Genomic DNA, 6,570 nt, shown 5'->3' on the forward strand with positions numbered 1-6,570 from the left:
ACTTAATATGCTACTAGTTCTCCTTGCAAATCTTCTTTTTTTCAGACAGTGTTTTAATTTATCCTACCTCGCCAACATGTATATAGTTTTGGTTTCAAACTTTTGCACACCCTGATTCTTGTTGGAATTGCCTTTTTTCCCCCTTCCTAATTTACAACCTACATAAACTTTAACCCTTCATGTCAATTATCACCTTCTTGGTGAATTCTTCCCTGACTATAGTCCATGCAGCTTCTCACTGAACCCTTCATGGTTTTCAGTTGCATTTATATGACTGAGGGAAAATGTTAGTTCTAGGCCATGTGATGCTCAAGTTGATTATATTACTCTTCTCATCGATTTAAGGCAGACACCATATCTTAAACTTTTTTTTGTTTCCTCCCTGTAAATTGATGAGAATAGTATTAAGTACATAACATTGTAAATAATTGACAATTTATATATTATTTTCTTAATATGATGAAATAAATAATTGACAATTAACATAGAGTTTTCCTAAAATGATGGAAATGCTTAGACTAGGTCTTCTTGCGAATGAAGGTGAACATGGGAGATGTTCCCATGAAGACCTACCTGGATTGTCCCAGATAAGTTGAAAGATACACACATGCATGCAAGCACAATGCAACCCAGTGACCAAACAATAGACGAGGAAAAAGTTATGTCCCTAAGTTTCAATGACGTGATTTATAGAGGCCACCTGAAACTTGACACAAGTGCATCTGGAATGGTGGTAGCACCAGGGCTCCAGCAGAACAATAAAGTGCCTGCCATTCTTAAGCAAAATTAAACCAAAAGCTCCAGAGAGGGAAATACAGGATTTCCCCTAGCGTCAGGACAGTGAGTCAGCGTCTCCTGCACTAAACAATGGATGGATACACAGCCAGCCACTTAGAGATCTCTCATCTTTATCCTTTTTTAGCAAAGTCTGTGCCGTATTTTCATAGGTAGGATCACTGACGCCTCACCCTCTACCTCTCTTCACCATCATTTGTTAAACAGGAAATCTGTAACATTCTTTTCAGTAACTGGGAGGGGTCTGCAATCATCCAAAATTAAGGCAAAGAGACAAAAAGTTTTGATTCAGACTGGTCTTTCAGAAGCTGGGTAGAATTGATTGGGATATGTAAAGGAATATCTGGGAGAATTGGTGATCGACCTCAAAAAGAGACACAATTCGTTCATCTAATTGATCTAAATGTTATCAGGGACCATGCCCTAAATTACCTAAATATGTATTGACAAAGGACATTTTGGACAAGATTATTTAGAATCAATATCTGCCTCTAAATCCTGGAAACTCACCTCTCTGAAAGAAATAATGTGTGCCATGGTTTTCAGCATGAATTGTTCTATGCTAATTCCAAGATTCAGAAGAAGAGAAAACTGTTTCTTAAATTCATCCTTGTATTCGATGCCATTACCCATTACCGCCCAACCATGATTATATAAATCCACAAGTGGGAACAGTGTAAAATCCCACCTTCTATGTTATAAATTGCCACTTCTAGTTCCTAAGAAGGTTGAAAGTCTTGACTATATTCCACACTGGGACCACTAGATATTCCTAAATCCCCACCAGGGGTATCATCCCTGGGTCTGTCAGTTAGGAATTGAATTTGGCTGCTAGCAACAGAAATGTTAAACTGAATGGCTCAGACAACGTAGGGTTTATTTTTTTTCCCCTCAGGAGGCAGGCAGTCCAGTGTTGGTATAGAGGCTTCACAATTTCAGCATGGTGCCCGTCTCCTTTTAGCTTTGTGCTCCTCCATTCTTAGGGTGTAACCCTTGTCCCCACACTCTCAAACTGCCCTCAAGAGCCATCATGTAGGGCAAGGGAAGGAAAACAGTATGCCAACTGTGTTAGTTCCCTAAAGAGTTTTCCCAGAAGCCCCCCTTAGAGACTTTCACTTATACCTAATTTGCCAGTACTGTCACATGGCCCCATTTTACTGTAAGCAAAGCATAGAGTGTACTATTTTAGCTTAGAATAGATATTTTGCAGGTAACAATCTCTACTACAATGGAGAAGTGCACTGCAATACCTGTAATGGGTCAGAAGCCTGACTAGAGAAAGTAGTCTCAAAAGGGCCTGTTTCCTTATGAATTACTACTTAGCTCACAGCTGAGTAAAAATATTAGTAACTGGCATCTATTGAACATCATGTACTACTTTATGGGTCCTATTCTTTTTTTTTAAAGATTTTTATTGGGGAATTAGGGGGATGGGAACAGCGCTGGGGAATTGGGGGAAGGGGAACAGACAAGATGCTATCATTTTTTTTTGTTCTTCAGTCTAGTTGTGGAAGACGTTGCTTCACTGGCCCAAGTTGGCACCATCATTGCACTCTTCCCGGGCAAGGCAGATCAGTCGCCGGCTTCTGGACGGCCGCTCACTGTGGNTCCTCCCCATGTATTTAATTAGGAAATTCATAAACATACAGGAGTGTATGAAATATATATGTACAGTCCTATGAATCAACCACCAAACCAAGAAATTAAACACTGCCGGAGCCTTACAAGTCGCCTATGTGTCCTTCTCACTCTTTGTTCTTTTCCTTGGCTAGAATGTGATACCTTAGATTGAGTGCCCCTGCTTTCTTAAGATACTTCTGCATATGATTACTTTTGGAAATGGTTTGATAAACCTTTTATTAGCATCCCCTGAACCTGCATCTCTCTTCCTGCATGCACTGCACAGCCTCCAAGTGCTCAGACTACAGTTGTCCACATTCTGACTTCTAGAAATCCAGCCCCACCTGTTTTGCACCTATGTCAGTCAGGATCCCAGGACACAGATAACACACTGAAATTGGGAAATTTGAGGACAGTTTAATGGTAGAACTTTTTTTTTTTCTTTTTTACCAAGGTAGGAGCAGGATTTAGGAGAACCAATAGAGAATAATATACTATCGCCAGGCTAGCAACAGAGGAGAACTCTTACCTTTCAGGTCTTAAGAGGCTAGAGTAGTTTCTGGAGCACAGAACTAAAGAGTATGGTGCAGCCTGAAATCACGTGTAGACTTTTGCAAGAGACACAGCCAGTATATGCACATACTCCAAACTCACCCTCCCTTTTCCCTCTGATCTTCTGATCTTCCCACCCCTCACGCCAATGAAGAATACAGGAGAAAATAGGGTAAGGGAATCCATTCATGCAGCTGTGGATTGGCCTCTTGGGTCATTAACCAGGAGGAGATGAGTGGAGAATAAATCTGGATGAGTAAACGAAGGCACCCACCAAAGCTCCTAAGGTACCAGCACAAGAGTTTCAGAAACTATCCACAGTGTCCTAGCCCCAGTGTCTTTAGAAAAGAGAACTTTCTGATCTCCCTTCCACACCCATATTCCTGTGTGGTTTGTCTTAATTTAAGATTTGATTGCCATCTCTTTTGGGATTCTCTAAGGTCCCCTTTGCCCATTATCTTGTAACTTGCTCCTCTGAACACCAAACTTCTACATGACATCTTTTACACATATGTTTGGCCAAATATAATCTATATTTCAAGGCTCAAATCAAATAATACCCTTTTCTAGAGAACTTTCCTAACTAGATACTCCCAGAAATCTCTTCTCTTCTCAACTCTTTTTGTACATATACGTATAAACCATATCTTATTCTCAAAACTTGATCACAAGGCCCTATCAAGGAAAAAAAAATGTTTCTTTATAAAAATTCTGTTTATATATTATATGCATGGGTAGTAGTAATATAAGTGTTATAAGTCATAGAAATATAAATTAAAATAAATATGAATAAAATTTCAAACTTTTTTTTTTACACACCTCAATGTGTTTATTCTACTTTGGAGATTCTGGACCTTTCCTCTATCTCTAGTGCTTATTTCAATTTTTTGTGTGTTCATGATATGTTGAGCTCCCTTTACAATGTTGAGTTCTATGCTATTACACCCAGCTCTTTTCTATAATGAAATAGTGTCAATATGTGGTAAGGGTGGTAAGTTTTTGTGTATGATTGACATTTTTTTCCGTTTGTGTGTGTGTGTGTGTGTGTGTGTGTGTGTGTGTGTGTGTGTGTGTGTGTGTGTTTGCACATGCTATTATCTTTACTTGAATGTGCTGGATTGCTTTGTAAAACTTAGTTATTACTGTGGGTGTGGTTTTAAAAATTGGAGAAATGCTGTACTAGGCAGTGTCAGTCAAAGCTCTGCACTCAGAGTTTGAAAGGAACAATGAAAAAGGTGTGCCTTCTGTCACTATAGACCCAGCTCCAGGCCAGTATTTAGTCTGTGCTCTCCTCCAGTAAAGCTGCAATGCCTCAGAAACTTTTGCACTCCATTTTCTCCCAAATAAAAATGTATGAAGATCTGACAATTAAGTTCGCAAAGTCATCCTAGAAAAAGTGCTACATACCTTATTGCTGAATATCACTATAGTCACCTTCGAAGTACTCCCCTTGGGAAGCTATGCACCAATGCCAGCGCTTAGTCCACCCTTCAAAGCAGTTTTGTAACGCTTTCTAAAATGGCCATCAGAGCTGTCGTCATATTACCCTTGATTTCCTGAATGTCATCAAAATATCTTCCCTTCAATATTTCCTTTATCTTTGGGTAAAGAAAGAAGTCATTGGGGGCCAGATCAGGTGATTAGGGAGGGTGTTCTAATACAGTTATTTGTTTACTGGCTAAACACTCCCTCACAGGCAGTCCCGTGTGAGCTGGTGCATTGTCATGATGCAAGAACCATTAAGTGTTGGCGAAAAGTTCAGGTCATCTAACTTTTTCATGCAGCCTTTTCAGCAATTCTAAATAGTCAACTTGGTAAACTGCTTGTCCATGTGGTACAAATTCACAATGAACAATCCCTCTGATATCAAAAAAGGATAGCAACATCCTTGCAAAAAGCTTGTGAACTTGTCAGACCACGTATATTTCCTCGTATATTTCCTCACTTCTATTTAGTTTAAAGGCATTCCACACAAGACTAGCTAATATGCAAATCAAACCCCCATCACCTGATTAGTGGATGAAAAATGTGTTAACATGCTCTTTCACTCCAAAGAATCATGAAGTTTTGATGATGAGAGACTGTTCGAGATCATTCTATTCCATCCCACTTTTTTCAGCAAAATAACATTCAGTGTCTTCTCTGACTCTAAAAGTAATTCATGTTTCATCTTTTAAAATAAAATAAAGATTTACGAAAAAACACAAAACCAAATGTATTTTCATACCTAGACACCTGGTGTTAAAATTTTAGCTTATGCTTCCTTTTTCTAAGCATATCATCTTTTATAACAAAATATGTATCATACTTCTTTTTTGAAGTCTGCCTTTTGCATTTAATATATCATGAACACATTTCTACATTCTAATTATACTTTGAGAATATGATGTTAATTACTGTATGATAAATATTTTATCACAAAGATATCCTACAATTTAAGAAGAAAGCCTCTATAGTTTACATTTTTCCAAATTCTTATTGCAATAAACACTCATTTTCAAGAGCATCTTTGTAATCTCTTACATTATAGAAATTCTAAAAAGGGGAATTTCTGTTTGAAAAATATAAAACTTTGAAAGATGACTGATATTTATGATCATATTGTTGTTCAGTCATGGCAAGGTAAGAAAGATGTGAACATTCATTAGGTAAGTGAACATTATATTATTTTTACACATTTGCTAATTTGATATGAAAATTGCTAACTATTGTAACAATCACGCTTGTTTAATTGCTAGTTGAACTAATCAGTTCAAAAGATTGAATGCTTTTCCAAAATACTTAGTGGTTATTAGCATGTATCATTTTGCACACTACCTGTTACACACCATTTACCCATTTTTTTTGGTTGTAGGATATTCATCTTTTTATGTGAGTTGTTTATCCATGAAAATCAGGAATCGTTTGTTCATCTTATATGTTCCAATATAAACTCCTGAGCTTTACAGACAAGAACCTTAGCTACAAACAGACATTATGAACTGTATATGGTAAAACAACTAGTTGGCGTTAGGGGAAAATTCTGCAGAAACCAGATCCTACCCAAAGGGACTTTTCAGGAACTCGCTAGTTATACCACAAAGGCAAACAATTACATTGCTTGTGATTGAGCCTCATCTTACTTTGCCCTTTACCCAGAAGTGAAAGCATTCTGGTGCCTTTGCACACTGGTTTGTATCTCGCTCTGTCCTTAGGTCCAACCGCTCTCTCTATAGCATTTTCTTCAAGAAACAACAGAAGAGAATCAGGTTGAGCTTCTTGGTATATTTTAATAAAACCCTTTCCTGCTTAAAAAAAAAAGGAAAAGGAAAAGAAACAGAAGAAAGTAATTTCTCTTAGAGTTACATGATAACCAAACAGTCCTCTTTGATGGCTTTCGATCCTGACACATTATATTAACAGTTTCCAACACCACAGAAGAACCAGTGTCTCCTAGAACTTTAAGATAATTGTCTAAGTAAATCATGTTAAACTGACACAAATAACCTAACAAGCAAAGTGTCTACTTAACTGTGATACAAAATAGGTAACTTATAATGTATATGACAACAATTTCTTTTTTTTAAAGATTTTTATTGGGGAATTGGGGGGATGGGAACAGTG

At 37.6% G+C, this 6,570-nt stretch overlaps 1 long non-coding RNA gene across 2 annotated transcripts in view; it reads right to left on the reverse strand.

Moving 5' to 3' along the window:
• The window catches only part of LOC109386287 (uncharacterized), a 123,276-nt gene that overhangs the window by 106,828 nt on the left and 9,878 nt on the right, over positions 1 to 6,570 (reverse strand). The window lies entirely within an intron of this gene.

Source organism: Hipposideros armiger, unplaced genomic scaffold (genome assembly GCF_001890085.2).
Source record: "Hipposideros armiger isolate ML-2016 unplaced genomic scaffold, ASM189008v1 scaffold_131, whole genome shotgun sequence".
Lineage (NCBI taxonomy): Eukaryota > Metazoa > Chordata > Mammalia > Chiroptera > Hipposideridae > Hipposideros > Hipposideros armiger.